Source organism: Neofelis nebulosa, chromosome 10 (assembly GCF_028018385.1).
Source record: "Neofelis nebulosa isolate mNeoNeb1 chromosome 10, mNeoNeb1.pri, whole genome shotgun sequence".
Classification (NCBI taxonomy): Eukaryota; Metazoa; Chordata; class Mammalia; order Carnivora; family Felidae; genus Neofelis; species Neofelis nebulosa.
The window spans coordinates 92,398,901-92,418,618 of NC_080791.1; the positions used below are offsets into that span (position 1 = coordinate 92,398,901).

The 19,718-nt window shown below is 35.8% G+C and overlaps 1 pseudogene; it reads left to right on the forward strand.

Annotated features, from left to right (window-relative positions):
• Positions 1 to 1,963: 1,963 nt before the first annotated feature.
• LOC131486641 (profilin-1-like) overlaps positions 1,964 to 19,718 on the forward strand; it is a 31,450-nt pseudogene continuing 13,695 nt past the window's right edge.

The window sequence follows — 19,718 nt, forward strand, 5'->3', positions numbered from 1 at the left end:
ATGCCCTTCTGCATCTCTTAATACAGCCTTTATTTTAAAGTCTAGATTGTCTGAATTAAGTATGGCTACTCTGGCTTTCTTTTGTTGACCATTAGCATGATAGATGGTTCTCCATCCCCTTATTTTCAATCTGAAGGTGTCTTTAGGTCTAAAGTGGGTCTCTTATAAACAAAATATAGATGGATCTTGTTTTCTTATCTATTCTGTTACCCTATGTCTTTTTATTGGAGCATTGAGTCCATTGGAGAGTGGATTGGAGAGTGAGTGGAGTGATTGGAGAGTGAGTACTGAAAGATATGAATTTATTGCCATTATGATGCTTGTAGAGTTGGAGTTTCTGGTGGTGTTCTCTGGTCCTTTCTAATCTTTGTTGCTTTTGATATAAATCTGTGCTTCCTGGATTTTGATGTCTGTGTCTTTCCCAGGTTAGGAAAGTTTTCCACTATGATTTGCTCACATAACCCTTCTACCCCTATTTCTCTCTCTTCCTCTTCTGGGACCCCTATGATTCTGACATTGTTCCTTTTTAATCAGTCACTGATTTCTCTAATTCTTAAATCATGCCCTTTTGCCTTAATCTCCCTCTTTTTTTCTGCTTCATTTTTCTCTGTAAGTTTGTCCTCTATATCGCTGATTCTCTGTTCTGCCTCATCCATCCTTGCCGCTGCTGCATCCCTCTGTGATTGCAGCTCAGTATAGCATCTTTAATTTCATTCTGACAATTTTTTACTTCTTTTATCTCTGCAGAAGGAATTCTAATCTATTTTTGACTATATTCGACTAATAACACCAGTATTGTCATTATTGTGATTCTAAATTCTGGTTCAGACATCTTGCTTGTATCTGTGTTGGTTAAATGCCTGGCTGTCATTTCTTCATGCTTTCTTTTGGGGTGAATTCCTTCATTTGTCATTTTGAATGGAGGACAGGAATTAATGAGGTAGAAAAATTAAAATTAAAAATTAAAATTAAAAAATATTAAAATTAAAGTATTAAAAACACACACACAAAAATAGAATAAATGATGCTAGATTCTAGGTGTGTTTGGTATGGGTGTTGAAAGTGGTTTGACAGATTAGAGAAAAAAAGGGGGGGGAAGAGAGAAAAGAAGAAAATCGTTTGAGAATTTGAAAAAATGAATACACTGAAGTAGACTAAAATGAGATGATGGGATTAAAATAGAATTTGAAAAAATATAAACAAAAGTAAATCATATCGTAGAAAAAAAATTAAAGAAAAATATTTTTAATAAAAATAAAAATAAAAATGAATTTTTCTTTTTCTGTATTCAAGAAAAAGAAAAGAAATGAAAAAGAGAAAAAAGATTAAAAAAGAAACAAAGAAGAAATCGTTTGAAAATTTGAAAAAAGTGAATACACTATAGTAGACTAAAATAAAATGATGGAAGTAAAATACAATTGAAAAAATTTACATAAAAGCAAAAAATATAGTAAAAAATTAAGAAAAATATTTTTAATAGAAATTGAAAGTAAAAATTAAGTTTTTCTCTTTCTGCATTCAAGAAAAAGTAAAGAAACAAAAAAGAGAAAAAAGAAAAAGAAGAAAAAAAGAAAAATAAAAGGAAATTGTTTAAAAATTTGAAAAGGTGAATACACTGAAATAGACTAAAATGATGGAAGTGAAATAGAATTTGAAAAAATTTACACAAAATTTTAAAATATAGTAATAAAAATTAAAGAAAAATATTTTAAATAAAAATTGAAAATAAAAATGAATTTTTTCTCTTTCTGCACTCAAGAAAAAGAAAAGTGTAAAAAAAAAGAAAGAAAATTGAATAGATGGACCCAACAGATTGACTGAAATTACTTTGTTTTCCCCTAGAAGTCAGACTATGTAGTGCTTTATAGTCCATAAACTGAGCAGGCAGTGAGACTTGTGTTGTTGAAGAGTGAAGTTGGCCCAGTTGGGTGGGGATCAATGTAAGGGCTCTGCTCTCCACTAGATGGCGCTGTTAGCCTACAGGGGGTGGAGTGTCGCAGCACTCGTAGGTGCGTATGCGCATGCACGGGAGTGGTGAAAATGGCTCCACCCAGATACCCAGTCTCTACTTTTGGAACTCTGTTCTCCTGGATCAGCAATCATGCACCTGTCCTCTGTCTTCAGCTTTCTTCCACTCCCCGCTTTTTCACTCTCCGTGACCAGGCCCCAAGCAGTACCTCTCTCCTGAGTTTTGTCTCAGATGTGGCTGTTTTCCCTGGCCCTTACTTCCAAAGGACTGCAGCTTTGACCCGTTCGCCCCCCTGTGGGAGGGTCTCACCAAGCAATGGTCGAATGGGCAATGGCCAAATGTCAGCTGCACCCAGGAATGCTTGCTGGACCCTGCTGCTGCCGGTGCCCCAAGACTGTGGCCAGGTGCCAGCCTGCCCCAGAAAATGTTCGCGAGACAGTGTAGCAGCAGCACCTCAGGGATTATGGAAAATCACAACACACATCTGGCACCAGGCTTCACCCCCAATGACTTTGTTCTAGCACCAGAAAATGTGGCTGTTCTCTGGGGTCTGCTGAGCCCAGGTGGCCTCACAGCCCCTACCAAATGTCCTTCCAGCAGTGGAACCGCTTCTCCCCATGTAGCCCAAGAATCTCCTGGACCCCAATCTGCTCCTGGGGATTTGCCCTTCCCACCAGAGCACAGCCAGGTATTGAGCTGCAGAGTTGCAGACTTTGTGTCCCCCTTGTTTACAGTCTTAATGGAATTTAAACCATCTCCTTTCTCCTTTATCCCTTTTTAGTTTAGTCCCTGTGGGTGTTTCCAATATTCCACTTTCTCTCCAGCTGCTTTTGGGGAGGGGTGCTTTTCCTGTATTCTCCCCTGCCCCAGTCTCCATCCTCTCTCCATTCACAAAAGCACTTCCCTTCCTGCTCCTTCTCACTCCTCAAGTTCACCTCTCCACACCACATACCTGCTGAATTCTGTGGTTCAGGTCATGCAGATTGTTGTGTTAATCCTCCAATCAGTTTTCTAGGTGTGTAGGATGGCTTAGTTTTGGTCTGGCTGTATTTCATGGACATGAGACACACAAAAAACTTCCATGCTGTTCCGCCATCTTGTTCCTTCCCCACAAAAACAGACTTTAAAAACAAGGATAAAATAGATTATATATAAATAATAAAATATATACAATGAAAACACTAATGAAAATAAATCTTGAGGGACTGTACTAACAAAGTTAGACTTGGGAATGATAAATATTACTGGGTGCGGGGAGAAGGAATACTTCATGTTAATAAAAGGGACAATTCCTCAAGAGTACATAGCAATTTTAAGTGTGTATAAGCCTAGTTACTGTGCTTCACACTATTTGAAAATATCAAAATATATGAAAGGAGAAACAGAAAATCCACGATCATAGTATGATATCTCACCATTGCTCCCTCAGTAATAAAAAGAACAATTAGATTAAAATTCAATGATCCTATAGTACATTTGAACAACATGAGCAAGCAATATGATGTTCATAGAACACTTCAGCTACCCATCACAGAATGCACACTGTTCTCTAGTACACATGGAACATTCACCCAAACAGACCATATCCTGGGCTATAAAAGTAAGTCTTATTAATTTTAAAAGGATTGAAATCATAGAGATTATGTTATCTGACTACATTGGAATCAAACAATGACTCAATAGTAGAAAGATGACTGACAAAATTGAAATATTTTGAAATTCAACAGTATTTTTTAATAAGACCTATGTTACAGAGAAAAAAAATTCACAAAGAAATTTAGAAAATATTTTGAACTAAATGAAAATAAAAACACACTCAATTAAATTTGTGGTATCAAGCTAAAGCAATGTTTACAGGGAAATTAATAGCAGTGTTTATATTAAAGCAGGAAAAAAAAGATGAAAGGTAATGATGTAAGCTTCTACCTTAGGAAATGAGAATAAGTGAGTGAATTCAATTCAAAGTAAGCAGAAGGAAGAAAATAAACTTAAGAGCAGATATCAATGAATGAGAAAACAGAAAAATAATGAGTAAAATCATTGGAATGGTTAGGATGGGGGAAAGCCATTGATTGCAAAAGGATTTAAGTGATTGGAATATTCTTTTAATTTTTTTAACGTTTATTTATTATTGAGAGACAAAGCATTAGTATGGGAGGGGCAGAGAGAGGGGGGAGACACAGAATCTGAAGCAGGTTCCAGGCTCTGAGCTGTCAGCACAGAGTCCTACGCAGGGGCTCAAACTCATGAACCATGAGATCATGACCTGAGCTGAAGTTGGACGCTTAATTGATTGAGTCACCCAGGCACCCCTGTGATTGGAATATTCTTAATGTTGATTGTTCTGTTAGTCAAATGACCATACATTTTTGTCAAAACTAATCGAACAGTATCCTAAAAATGGATAACCTTATATATCAGAAAAGCTTCTTTTTAAAAATTACTTACATTATTACTTACATTATATATTCCAGATACAAGGGCTTTATTGTTTATATGTATTTTAACATATGCTCACATTCAATGGCTAGACTTTTCACTTTCCTGTAATATTTGCAATAAGATTTTTACATTAAAATAGTTTTAGATTTACAGAAAAGTTGCAAGGGTTGTTGTATACCCCCACATCCTGTTTTCCCTATTGTAAATATATCAGTATGGTACATTTGTCATAACTAATGAACTGATGTTGATACATTATCATTAATCATATTCACACTTTATTCATATTTCCTTAGTTTTTACTTAATGTTCTTTTCCCGTTCCATGATCCTATGCAGGATCCCAGAGTACATTTATCTGTCATGTGTGCTGAGCCTTGACCATAATGTTTCTCAGACCTTGATTTTGATAACCTTAGCAATTTTGAGGAGTTAGATATTTTTTAGATTGCCCCATAACTGAGATTTGCGTCATGTTTTTCTCATGATTAGGCTGGGATTATGTGTGATTTTTGGAGGAAGTCCATAGAAGTAAAGTTCCATTTTCATTCTAACACATCAAGAGTATACACTCTTGACTCATTAGCTAAAATTTGTTGGCTTTCTCCATTGTAGAGTAATTCTTTTTTTCCCTTTTCATGCTATGCTCTTTGGAAGGGAGTCAGTATGAGCAGCACATATTTAAAGAGTGGGGAAATATACTCAAGTCCTTGAGAGCAGAGTATCTGCATACATGTTTTGGAATTCTTCTCCATAGGAAATGTGCTTCTTCTGCCCCCATGCTACGGCCTGACTTTTGCATCTCCCCAAAACTCATGTTGAAATCTTAATATCCAATATGATGGTATTTGTAGGTAGCACCGTTAGGAAGTGCTTAGGTCATGAGGATGGATAAGTTTTATGAATGAGATTAGTATTCTTCTAAAAGGTCCCACAGAGCTCCCTAGCTCTTTCTGCTCTGTGAGGACATGGTGAAAAGATAGCTGTCTGTGAACCTGGAAGTCCTCAGCAAACACTGAATCTGCCGGCACCATCATCCTGAACTTCTCAGACTCCAGAACAGTGAGAAATAAATGTTATGTATAAGCCACACAGTTTATGGTGTTTTTGTTATAGCAGCCTAAATTAACTAAGAAACCCCATTTAGTTATTTATGTATTTAATCATTTATTGTTTTAAAATATTTTTAAGTGTTTACTTGTTTTTGAGATAGAGAGACAGAGTGCGACTGGGGTAGGGGCAGAGAGAGAGAATCACACAGAATCCGAAGCAGGCTCCAGTCTCTGAGCTGTCAGCACAGAGCCCATCTAGGGGCTTGAACTCACAAACCACAAGATCATGACCTAAGCTGAAGTTGGACGCTTAACTGACTGAGCCACCCAGATGCCCCAATTTTATCACTTACTATGGACTCACAGATATTAATTTTAAACTTCGGGTGACCAGCCAATATTTATTTATTTTGCTCGAACTGTTCCAGCTTTGGTCATTGAGAGCTCTTTCAAATGGCTCCTGTGCCCTTTTGACATACTCTCTTGGTTGTGTATTTTTGTGTGTTCATTTGTTTTCATTTTTTTAGTGCTTTCTTACTGTCTGGCACTAACAGATGCCCCAGGCTTATCTTGTGTTTTCACTATTACAGTCCTAGAATTACCTATTTCTCCAAGGAACTCTATAGGTGTGAATGTTGCCCAAATTTCAATTTTTTAATGTTGTGCTTAATAAAACTTTCACTGTTCCAAATCCATAGATATTTACATTATACTTTTTCAAAAGTGTATTGTTTTATTTCCCACAATTATTTACATTAGATCTTCAATCTTCCTGATTTTGTTATTTGCATATGTCATGATTTATGAGCCAAACTTCTTCTATACAAATATCTAACTGACCTACAATAATTTATTTAAAAGGCGAAACTTTTCCCATTTGTAACTGCTAATGAGTTTGTATCCTGAGTGTAAAAAGAACTCTTGCAAAGCAGTAATATTAGGGACAATAGCCTATAAGAAATAGGGTCCCAAAACTTGAACTTCTAATCATAAACTAAGGATTTATTACAGAATAAAAAATAGTTTCTTTCTGTCAGCGATTCAAGAAACGAAGGCCATGCATGAGCCATAGGTAGGGCTGGGGGCTAAAAGCTAGACTCAGGAGTGTCCATCAGGCACTAGTTCACAACCTCTAGCTCATGGGTCTCCTCCAGTGCAGCTGGCACCCACTCCTTGTCCACAGCTGCTTGTTCACTGCATGCTCCAAGGCATGGGTCCTTAGTGTAATGTGGACATCCCTCTTGAAATGCTAAGGAAGGGATTGCAAAAGCTTGACTTTGATGGACAGGCCAATAAAGGTGGCCATGCTGTGGTACAAAATGATATGTATGAAGGCAATGGCCACTGTGCTCTTGGAGTCACTCACCTGAACCTGGACTTTTTCTACTGCGTTCAGTTCTTCCAGCATCAGTGGATACTGTTGGTCATTGACAGAGGGAATCAGATTGAAGATCTCATAGAGTAATACTGCCTAAAACCTACTCATCCTCCTTACCCATGGTCACTAGCCACTTCTCAGAGCCTAGTAGATGAGGGAGTTAGTGTTCAATTAAAAAAAAAGTTTAAGGAATAATACACTGATTAAAACATTTTCACAACTTCTTCCCATAGATATAAATATATTTCAAAATATCTGTGCTTTTCCTCCATTTCATTCCATAAATAAAATATTCATTGGAGAACGTTAAATTACCAACTTAGTTTGATGCTGTTTTGTTTTGCTTTTTTCCTAATATTTCTCTCTATATACATGTTTATAGATATAAATACTTTGTGTATAAATAAGGATACTGTATAGAGATACCAAGTCATCAAATAATTATATGAAAATGACCTCTATTTCATTAGTTGTCAAGTGAAAATTAAAACTAAAATGAGATACCACCACATGATCATCAGAATGGTTCAAGTTTTAAAGACTGAAAAGTAATGTGGTGGCAAAGACATAATACAATTATAATTCTTATTAACTTCTGTGGATGGATTTATTGGTACAACCCCTTGAAAAACTATTAGCATTATCTACTAAATTTAAACATACTCAGTTATGGGGCACCCAGGTGGTTCAGTCTGTTAAGCATCCACCTCTTGAACAAGGCTCAGATCATGATCTCTTGGGTGGTGGAATCGAACCCCACATCAGGCTCTTCACTGACAGCATTGAGCCTGCTTGGGATTTTCTCTCTCTCCCTCAGTCTCTGCCCCTCCCCTGCTTTCTCTCTCTCCCTCTTCTTTCTCTCTCTCTCTCTCTCTCTCTCTCTCTCAAAAATAAATTAATTAATTAAAAACATAAAATTCTAAATATACTCAGGTATGTATTCTGTGGAAATATGTGCACCTGTGGCCAAAAGACATGTATAAGAATTGTCATAGCAGATTTAATAGCCCCTATGGGAATCAAACTAAATATACATTAAGAGTAGCATGAAAAAATTAATCATGTTATATTCATGCAATGCAATACTAAATTGTAATGAAAAAATGGTCAAAATATCAAATGTTTTAAAAAAGCCTACCTAATTTATAATTCCATTTACATAAAGTTCAAGGATAAGTAAAGTTTATATACTGTGTTAGAAATCAGAAAAATGCTTTCTCTGGGTTTGAAAAGGAGGGCAGTGTTTACAAGGAGCCTTGTCTATCTTTTTGGGTGTTGGTAACAGTTTATTTCTTGATCTTGGTTGTATTTCCATGAGTGTGAGAATTATCATAGATCTATGGACTTAAAGTTAAGCAATTTTCTGTACATATATGATGTTTTAATTAAAGAAAATTAAAAAGCAAATGTAAAAATAGGGATAAAGGGAATTAAAAGATCTATAAGCAAGGTGGTATGTCTGTCACTGAATAGCATGAAATTTGCCTCATCTGCCAATTGAAAAAAAAGTGTTACTTGGAATAAAGATAAATTTAGGGTTTTTCAAGATAAAGATACCAGAGGCATATTCTTTTAAAGGAAAGGTGTGCTTCAGAGAAAATTGCCAGGAATTATTATTTTTTTAAGATGAAATTTATTGTCAAATTGGTTTCCATACAACACCCAGTGCTCATCCCAACAGGTGCCCTCCTCAATGCCCATCACCCACTTTCCCCTCCCTCTAACCCCCCATCAACCCTCAGTTTATTCTCATTTTTTAAGAGTCTCTAATGGTTTGCCGCCCTCCCTCTCTAACTTTTTTTTCTTCCCCTTCCCCTTCCCCATGGTCTTCTGTTAAGTTTCTCAGGATCCACATAAGAGTGAAAACATATGGTATCTGTCTTTCTCTGTATGACTTATTTCAGTTAGCATAACACTCTCCAGTTCCATCCACGTTGCTACAAAAGGCCATACTTCATTCTTTCTCATTGCCCAGTAGTATTCCATTGCATATATAAACCACAACTTCTTTATCCATTCATCAGTTAGGCTCTTTCCATAATTTGGCTATAGTTGAAAGTGCTGCTATAAACATTGGGGTACCAGTGCCCCTATGCATCAGCACTCCTGTATTCCTTGGGTAAATTCCTAGCAGTGCTGTTGCTGGGTCCTAGGGTAGATCTATTTTTAATTTTTGAGGAAACTTCACACTGTTTTCCAGAGAGGCTGCACCAGTTTGCATTCCCACCAACAGTGCAAGAGGGTTCCCGTTTCTCCACATCCCCTCCAGCATCTATAGTCTCTTGATTTGTTCATTTTAGCCACTCTGACCGGTATGAGGTGGTATCTCAGTGTGGTTTTGATTTGTATTTCCCTGAAGAGGAGTGGTGTTGAGCATCTTTTCATGTGCCTGTTGGCCATCGGGATGTCTTCTTTAGAGAAGTGTCTATTCATGTCTTCTGCCCATTTCTTCACTGGATTATTTGTTTTTCTGGTGTGGAGTTTAGTGAGTTCTTTATAGATTTTCAATACTAGCCTTTGTCCAATATGTCATTTGCAAATATCTTTTCCCATTCCATCGGTTGCCTTTTAGTTTTGTTGATTGTTGCCTTTGCAGTGCAGAAGCTTTTTATCTTGATGAGGTCCCAATAGTTCATTTTTGCTTTTAATTCTCTTGCCTTTGGAGGTGTGTCAAGTAAGAAATTGCTGCGGCTGAGGTCAGAGAGGAATTAAAACAAACAACTTGTATACTCCGATTTAAAGTGTGCCTGTTATAAGGACCTAGAGTGTTGCATTCCTACCTTTAAAATAACTCGTAAACACAGAGAACAACAATAAAGGCAATAATTACAAAGATTTTTTTCTTTGTAAATCCATATTTCATGTGCATTAATAACCATTTAATTTATAAGGATTAATGATATTTTGATGAACACCAAAGCAATTACTGATTAATCTAGTTATTATAGAGTGCTTCTGCTTGAGGTAATGTTTTGCAATGCTGGCATTAGCACAATCCATCTGGCTGTTATATTTATGCATATTTAGACAGAAGTGCATGGAATGTTGTACGCTGAACACTAATAATGTATTTAGCAAATGCATTATTGCCAAACGAGATGTTTTTACTCTTTAAAAACATACCTCTTAGTAAATACATTAATTTTTTTAGTTCTTCCTGAACTTATGTGAGTTTGAGTTTACTGTTGGCTATGAGTTTCAGATGTGCAGCAGCCTAATTTATCTAGTAACGTAAGTTCATTTTTCCAATTTTTACTACCTATAGCCTAATCATTAAGACTATGAACTTAAACCATCCACTGGAAATTATTCTATATGATATTAGTAATCCCCGACTTTATTTAGTAATACCCTGCAAGAAAAAAATTCTTTTGATAACTGCTGAAGTGTGAATGAGTGCTTGCCCCACAATGAAAATAGCACTTTTGTCATTTCTTTTCTAATTTTTCTAAATTTTGTCATTTTAACATGAAAAGCAGTTACAGCCATCCAGCTTCTTCTAATCTCTTATCAACAATAGCGTCCAGAAAGTAGAATTATGAAATTAGAAATAATAAACAGGGGCACCTGGTGGCTCAGTTGGTTAAGCATTCGACTTCAGCTCAGGTCATGATTTTGCAATCCATGAGCTCGAGCCCGACATTGGGCTCTGTGCTGACAGCTCAGAGCCTGGAGCCTGCTTCGAGTTCTGTGTCTTCCTCTCTCTCTGCCCCTCCCTTGTTTACACTCTGTCTCTCAAAAATAAATAAACATTAAAAAAATTAAAAAAAAAAAGAATGATAAACAGTATGGAGTTTCCTCAAAAAATTTATAATAGAACTACAATGTGACACAGTCTTCCCACTTTTGGGTATTTATCCATAGGAATTAAAATCTAGAAGACCTATTTGCACTCCTGTGTTCTTTGTGGCATTGTTTAAAACAGGCAAGATGTTTGAAAACTTCAATTTACATTGATAGATGAATGGATAAAGAAAATGTAATATATACAAACAGTGGAATATTAGTCAAAAAAAAAAGAAGAGGAAATTCTGCCACATGCTACAACATAGATGAACCTTGAGACGGTACGCGAAGTGAAATAAGTCAGTCATAGTTGGACAAATGCTGCATGATTGTACTTTCATGAGTTATTTCAAAGAGTCAAACTCATAGAAGGTAGTAGAATGTCAGGAGCTGGGGTGGAGGAAATGGGGAGTTTCCTGTTCAGTAGGACTGACTGTTGTTCAACACTGTGATTAGAATTAACACTGTATCGTACACTTTGTTAACCACTTAGATCTTGCATTAAGTGTTCTTAGTACGATAAAAATATAAGAAATAAAACATTCAATGTACATAAAATTCGGACTCTGAAAGCATAGGATTAATAGCAACTTTTGGAAATGCAGTGTTCATTACATGTATAGGAGATACTTTCAGCCCAATTCCCGTTACTGTCTCTAGATACAGCCCTGTCACTGGAACTAAATACCCAGTCATTAGGACCTCCATGTTATGATTTTTAAGAGTTACTTTTTTATATCAACATTTTTATTTGGATAACAGATGGATTATGTTGTAGAAATTTATCTCTGGATAACATAGGCATATTTTCTAAAATTAGGAACTCTTAAGGAAATCTAGACTAAATATTAATTATATTTCTGTAACTTTTCTAAATTTATCTAATTACTCAACTCCTTGGATCAAAATGATTTGTTATTTTTGTTACATCATTAATTAACTTTAGATTTCACAAAGTAGAGTGAATTTCAAATCTATAACAGGAAATTATGTTATATGACTTCACATAAATTAAAAAAACAGACAAGAGAAAATAAACGTAGTTATTAAGCATAGTAATAACTAAATAAATTCAAATTGATTGATAGGATTTTTTATTTAAAAAGTTAGCAAAGGGGTGCCGGGGTGGCTCAGTCGATTGAGCTTCTGACTTCTGCTCAGGTCATGATCTTACAGTTTGTGAGTTCAAGCCCTACGTCGGGCTCTGTGCTGACAGCAAGCAGATTTGCTTCCGATTCTGTGTCTCCCTCTCTCTCTCTCTCTCTCTCTCTCTCTCTCTCTCTCTCTGCCCCTCCCCCGATTGTGCTGTGTGTCTCAAAAATAAATAAATGTTAAAAAAAAAAGTTCGTGAATTTATACAGTGATTACATTTTCCAACTTGCGTGGTGCTGTGGGCAAGAGTGTTCAGGGTATGGAATTAAGCCCTCTGTTTACCAACTATGTGACACTGGACAAGCAATTCAGTTTTGTTGTTGATGATGATTGCTTTGTTGTGTAAAGGAGATGACAGTCACCTTGTTGAGTTGTGCTAGGGAAGTAACACATCAAGCATCTTGTATTGGTGTGGTGCAGACTGCAATTTTTCAGGGTCTATAATCACATAGCAGAGATGAAGCCCATTATCCATTGGCTGTTCTCTCACACTGCCAATGGCTAGCTAGGCAGCCAGACAAGGGAGCAAGGGAAAAGAAAAGTGGAGAGAGATTGTGGCTATTCCCAAATAAAGAGTTAGAGGTCATTTTCTGTTACTCTGGTTATCCATCTGGTTCTGGGAATGTGGGGTGGATAGAAGACACTTTTTATTGTATGTTTCCATGTGTTATTTTATTGTACTATATCTATATTTCTATCTTAGATATGTGTGCTATTTGCATAACAAGAAAAAAGGATAATCTGCCATTTTCTTTAGAGTATTACAATTTTCTAGAGTATCACTAAAAATGGGCAGGAATCAGTGAGATGCCATTTGTAGTACTGAAATTTTGTTCAATTTTTTTTGAAAAATAGTTTGAGCTCCTCATGCATTTATATAAATTGTCCTTGTAATCTTCTGGAAATGTTTCATAATAAAAAATACAGAAGGAAAACAAACCTGTATGAGTAATAATGCCATTTTTAGGATATCGAGAGTTTAGCTAAGCTACTCCATAGTACTGCTGCCTTGGCATCCATTTTGTTTGGCCAGTAACTTCCCAGGAGTCTTAAGCTGCCACTAAACCTCTCATGCAAGTGTATGCTCTAGATAACAGCCCTCAGAGTCACAAGCAAATATAAGTTCTAGAAATGACTTCCCAATTGCCCTTCTGATTGAAGTCTCCCCTCCTCCTTGGGCCTTCTCGTGTGCCCCTAAGGCCCCACCCCCTGCTTAGAGTTTACCCAAACTCCACTCTTGGTTTGAATTGACCAATTGGGTCTTAACTGGGGCACCCCAAAGCACTCCACCCACAGACCCTAATAAGACCCTAATAAGATCATGTGGCCCAACTCTTATGGCTCTTTCTGCCTACCTCCTGCCTTGACTTCCCTGACATGCCTAATAGTTCCTCCGTGACCTGTGAGTAATAAATCTCTCTGTATCAATTTCTCTTGTGGTCTTTTGTTTTACATCCTGAACTATTTAACAAGGCTTTATTTAACAAATGTTAATGTAACAAAGTCATGCGATAGGTTTGCTCTTAATGCTAAAATTGGCAATAGGCTAAATGACCAATGATAGAAATATGATTAAATCATGCTTTATTTACCATATGGAATATTATGCACACATTAAAATATTTTTTGTGATGATATACCAAAATGCTTTTATTAAATGCTAACTAGGTAATTATAATATGAAAGTTCATGTAGATAATGACTTAAACTATGTAAAATACTAATGAAAGACATGACTGAAAAGAAACCCACAAATCACCAGATATAAATAGTGATCATTTTTGTTGATGAGATTATGTATTTTTCTTCTTGCTTATTGATAAATTTATTTCCAATATTTGTGCAATAAATATTTTTATAAATACATAAAATATCTTAGACGTTAAATAGAAGAGTTGTAATCTAACATAAGATATAACCTAGTAGAGTCAAATCAAATATATTTTATAAAAATCCAAGACAATAATGCCAAATGCCAGTTAAAGTAAAATATAATGACAGCTGCTAACATTATTTGCACATGTATTAAATTATAGACAATGTTCTAAGAAATTCACATATATTCATTATCTAAATTATGACAACCACCCTATGACATAGTATTATTCTCTCCTTCATTTAACATTTTAGGAAGATGAAGCAATTTATGAATAAGAAAATTGCTCAGCTAACGAGCATTGGAGTCAAGTTTCAAACTCAGGAAGTCTGGCTCCAATAAGCAAAACCCTAAAAGAATAAAATAAGCAGTGCTGATGCTTAATATATTCCAGTATTCCTAATCACTTTTCTTAAAAATATTATTTAAAAACCCACTAACAGTATTTTAACCTTCAGAGCTTTAGTCAAAGAAATATTTATACACACACATGCATATGTACAAACACACATATATACACAAATATAACCATAATGATTAATTTCTATGACATTCTGAATGCCCTTTGTGAATAATTTACAATGAATGAGTTATTTGTTCCATAAAAGATATGCATTTGTTAATTAAACCTGACTTTATTTATATGACTTCTATTTAATGGTGAAAATTTGCCATACAGCTTGATCCTAAAGATAGTGACATAAAAAAATGCAAGGATAAAATAAAATAAAACAGAAAGATTCAAATATATTCAAGCATCCATTCTAGACAACTGAGTCTAGACATACAAGAATTATTATGTTAGGTCTCCAGTTCCTTACTTAATTTACCTAATGTGTTTTTTGAGGACCTTACATCACTAAATTCTCAGACAATCCTCCTCCTCCATTCTAGACATGAACTTTTGCCAAAAAAAAAGTGGTGAAACAATCTGAAATTTCCATTATTTTAAAAAATGTTCCAGTTTTAATTAAAAGTATTAATGTCACATGAAAGAGCTTGCTTTAATAAGCAATTCATTACCACTTAACCTTGAGTCTTACTCAAAACACACACATTTCTAGATACAATTGCCTTTAAAATGTTCTAATAAGTTGGGAGAGTGTACATAGGATTCTGGTAGTAGCTAATTCTCAACTATTAAATATATTACCTTTCCTTGGTTCAAAAAGTAACATGATTTTGACATCAGAAGGTTATGCATACATTTTATGTGTAAACATCTGCAATGAGAGAAAGCAGTATGTGTGGGATAGAGATTAAGAATCTCATGTCAGCTCTTCATTGGAGTCATTCTTTTCAATGGTTTTCAAAATCTAGTGGGTTTACTTCATTCACTGAAATAGTTATTGCCTGACAGGGCTCCAGTGGATTGAAAGAGTTAATGAAGCTTCCAAGTGACACAGAATCAGCAAACAATGTCTTACTAATTGAAAGATTCTAACAAACTACCCATTTCTCAAACAATAACCTTTAAGGAAATTTTACTTCAGGTGAATACTGAGACACAGAGATCAACTCCCTGAGCAAAGTTGCCATGCTATCCAAACAAAAATACTATTCGCTTAGATAAACTTGCAGCCAATCCACCCAAATTTCTAATCCTAAGAAAACCAAACCTTGCAGAAAAGTTTCTCAGACACGTAATCCATCATATTTTTTCTTTCTGATATTAACCTGTGTTACTGATATTTGCCGTCTACGCTGCCAAATTATACTTTTTAAACTTTCATCCACTTTTTTAAATACTAGGGATATAGAGCAACACAAAATGTCTCTTTGCAAAGAAATGAAGAAACTCTGAAACCAAATTCTTTAGTATTGTGACCTTGAAAAATAGTTTAATTATTCCGAGCCCTTTTTTGTCATTTCTATAATAACATAGTTATTGCTGTGTTCTTTCTAGCATTAATATTCAATGATTCTTATTTGGTTTGTGTATATGTGTGCAATGCACGTGTTTTCTAGGTCTTATTTTCACAACTTCAACATTCCATTATTAACAATATTGTTCTAAGTGATAAACTCACACAATTAAATACCGTATCATGGCCACAGAGGCAACACTGGTCATCTTGCTTCCAGCAGGATGATAGGAATTAATTTTCTTTGTCAAGGCATGGTATACTTCTGTTCTAAACTCTTACTGTGTATCTACTTTGGACACAACATTCCCAGAAATGACAATGAAACCAGATTTACACTAAGGCATGTAATCCAACTGTAATGTTGGATCAGAAAGTCAGGAAAAGACCAGGCAAACATTTACATAATCCCAAGTAGTGGGAGAGATAGACTCATATAATGAATGCAACACTGGCATTATGATGATACAGACATGATTTGGAGTCCTGATTTGCTATCCTAATTGTGTGAATTTAGGAAAATAATTAACCTCACTTATTCTTGGTTTCCTCTGTTATAAAGGTAGAGGATAATAACTGAACTGCATGTTTTTATGTAAAGACTAAATGGGGTAATATATAAAAAATGCTGGCATATAGTAGGGGTGTTGCTTGTGATTTTCCTGATTTTTCCTGTGAGAATCTCCTGTCTTTGTTATCTTAGTAAATGGCAACTGCATCTTTTCAGCTACACAGTCCAGATGTGGACTTACTACTGACTCTTGTCTTTGACACACACACCACATCTCATGTCTGCAGAAAACTTTTTTGTTCCACTTTCTGTATACTGGTCTCTATCTACCATTACCTTGGCCCTAAGGCACCCATGTCTCTTATCTATCCTCGTTTCTATACAGTTTATTCTCAATACAACCATCAGAATGACATTTGAAAAATCGAAGTCCAGCCAAGTCACTCTTATTTGAGCATCTTAAATTATTAATTTAAATTATTTGACCATCTTCTCAACTCACTTGGATCGAAAATCAAAGTCTTAAAATGGTTTATAATGTCCAGAATGATTAGACTTTCATCCTCAATACCTCCCACCTTTTCTCTGGCCCCATTATCTACCACTTTATCTCCCTGCTTCTTGTTCCAGGCAACATGGCCATATTTCTGAACATGACAAGGAAGTCTCTGCCTCAGGATCTTTGCTCTTACTTTGTCTGCTTTAAAGGCTTTTGCCTAACATTAGTATGACTCATTTCTTTCAGGTACTAGTTAAAATGCCACTCTATTGGAGAAGTCTTTTCTGATCATCTAATTTATATTAGTCACATGTTCTGTTACCACTTGGCCTTAATTTTCTCCATTGTCCCACCTAACACAGTCTCACCACACAGCTGGCTTATGTTCTGTTATTTCTACATGTAGTAGAAGGAAAAGTATTTTGTCTGCTTTTCTTTCTTCTATATACAGGGTTTAGTGAATGTCTGATACAGGATAGGCACATGATGAATATTTCTTTAAAAAATAAGTGAATAGATCATATACCAGAATGTAAGTTTGTAACATTTCACATGTAAAAGGAAAAATCTGAAACAAAAGAACTCAGAAGAGAAAGTAATTATGCTTGCAAAATATATTCAGGAGAATCCAGATTATATAAAAACTGGTCCATCAGGGAAACACACACACACACACACACACACACACACATTGAAATAATATCTACCTCCTAAATACTAAGTAGAGTGCTAACACAGAGAAGGTTGGTCAATAATCATTTGTTAAACGGATGGGCAAAGTAAAAGATAAATGGAGGTGGATGGGTGGATGGATGGATGATGTGGGAATAAAGGAATTAAACTATGGGAATGAAAATTGGTCCAGTCACTCGGGAAAACAGTTAAAAATAGAACTACCTTATGTCCTAGCAATTGCACTACTAGGTATTTATCCAAGGGATATAGGTGTGCTGTTTTGAAGGGGCAGATGCACTCCAATGTTTATAGAAGTGCTATCTACAATAAACAAAGTGTGGAAAGAGCCTAAATGTCCACTGGCAGATGAATGGATAAAGAAGAGGTGATATATGGAATATTACTTGGCGATCAAAAAGAATTAAATCTTGCCATTTGCGATTATGTGGATGGAACTAGAGGCTATTATGCTAAGCGAAATGAGTCAGTCAGAGAAAGACAAATATATGATTTCACTCATATGAGGAATTTAAGATACAAAACAGATGAACATAAAGGAAGGGAAGTAAAAATAATATAAAAACAGGGAGGGGGACAAAACAGAAGAGACTCTTAAATATAGAGAACAGAGGGTTACTGGAGGGTTTGTGGGAGGGGAATGGTTTCAATGGGTAAGGGGCATTAAGGAATCTACTCCTGAAATCGTTGATACCCTATATGCTAACTAACTTGGATGTAAATTAAACAATAAATAAAAAGAGAGAGAGAAAGAGAGAGACAGAGAAAGAGACACAGAATCCGAAGCAGGTTCTAGGCTCTGAGCTGTCAGCACAAAGTCCCACATGGGGTTCAAACCCATGAACTGTGAGGTTCAAACCCAAGAACTGTGAGGTCACAACCTGAGCTGAAGTCAGATGCTGACCTGACTGAGCCACCCAAGTGCCCTGGTCTTGCTGTCTTTTAAGGGTGGGGACTCCCTTCCTGATGCCCTCAGGGCTCTACCAGAGCTGAGCATGCTGGTTTTTAAAATTCTAGGTTTTAAATCCCACTGTTTGCAAGAGCTCAGGAAATTAGGCCCCTTTTGCTTTCAAAGACAAATGTTATGGGAATTCGTCCTCCTCATTCAAACAATAATAAATAAATAAAGGAATTAAACTAAAATATTACTGAGTCTAAAATAAGTGAAGAAGGGGTGCCTGGGTGGCTCAGTCAGCTAAGCGTCAGACTTCAGCCCGGGTCATGATCTCATGGTTCCTGAGTTCAAGCCCACTTCCGGCTCTGTGCTGACCTCTCAGAGCCTGGAGCCTGCTTCAGATTCTGTGTCTCCCTGTCTCTTTGTCCTTCCCCCACTTGTGTTCTCTTGATCCTTCTTTCTCTCTCTCTCAAAAATTAAACATTAAAAAATATTTAAAAAAATAAGTGGAGAAGAATATGGAGGCCCACTAGGTGTGTTATTTCCATTAATGAAAACATGACCATTAGATAGTCATGAGCATAGTAAGGATATTGTTCTTCTTGCTGGCAGAAATTTATGATAAGAGGCAATTTTGCATAGTAGAAAAGGTACATGTTTGGGAGCTAAATCTGATTTTATTTCACAAGTCTGCCACTCTGTATATGAATATAAGTACATTTCTTAACCTACACAAGCCTCAGTGTTCCCATCTGCAAACATAGGTATTTATGTTATGTTGTTGTCGCAGTTCTTGACATAGTGCATGAAAAGTGCTGAAATATAATAGATGTTCATAAACAGTAACTAATATGATGTGATGAGGACAACCATTGCCATACCCTGTTATCTTTGGTAAACCACCTAACCTTGAACTCTATGATGCCCCTTAAAAAGAAACTAAAAATAATATATATATATATATATATATATATATATATATATATAAAGAAATCAGTGGAATGTCAAGTTTTTGGAAAAGAAAAATTCATTTCATAGAATTCCACGTTTTCTGAACTGATTAAATAATGCACTACTTTCGGGAATATGATATTTTACACATCAGCTAGTTCCGGGTTAAAATGTATCATACTCGTTAAACAGACGCTTTATAATCAGACTTGTGTTTCATTTCCTGCTCTGCCACACACACCTGTTTGACATTGGGAAAGTTAATTAACTTTCTAAGCCTCAGTGATCTCATCTCTAAAATAAGGATTAAAAATGCCTATATCTTAGGGTTGTTTTGAAGCCTGAAAAGTACATTTTACACAAGGCTCCTAACCTCATGTAAATGAGCTTACATTCAATTATTCTTCACAACAAACTATGAGGTAAGTAATATTATTATCCCCATTTGCAGAAGAAAATAGGAGGCACTGAGCGAGGAAGTAATCTGCTCAAGGACACAAACCTAAGGGAATGAAAGCCTGGATGTGTACCTAGAGAATCTGGTTCTAGAATACTCCTAACCACTTAGTTGTATTGTTCCGCTATGCTTTCCTTGTGGGGATATACCATGACATTGAAGCCATTTGAAAAAGGAAGGAGTGCAACATTTT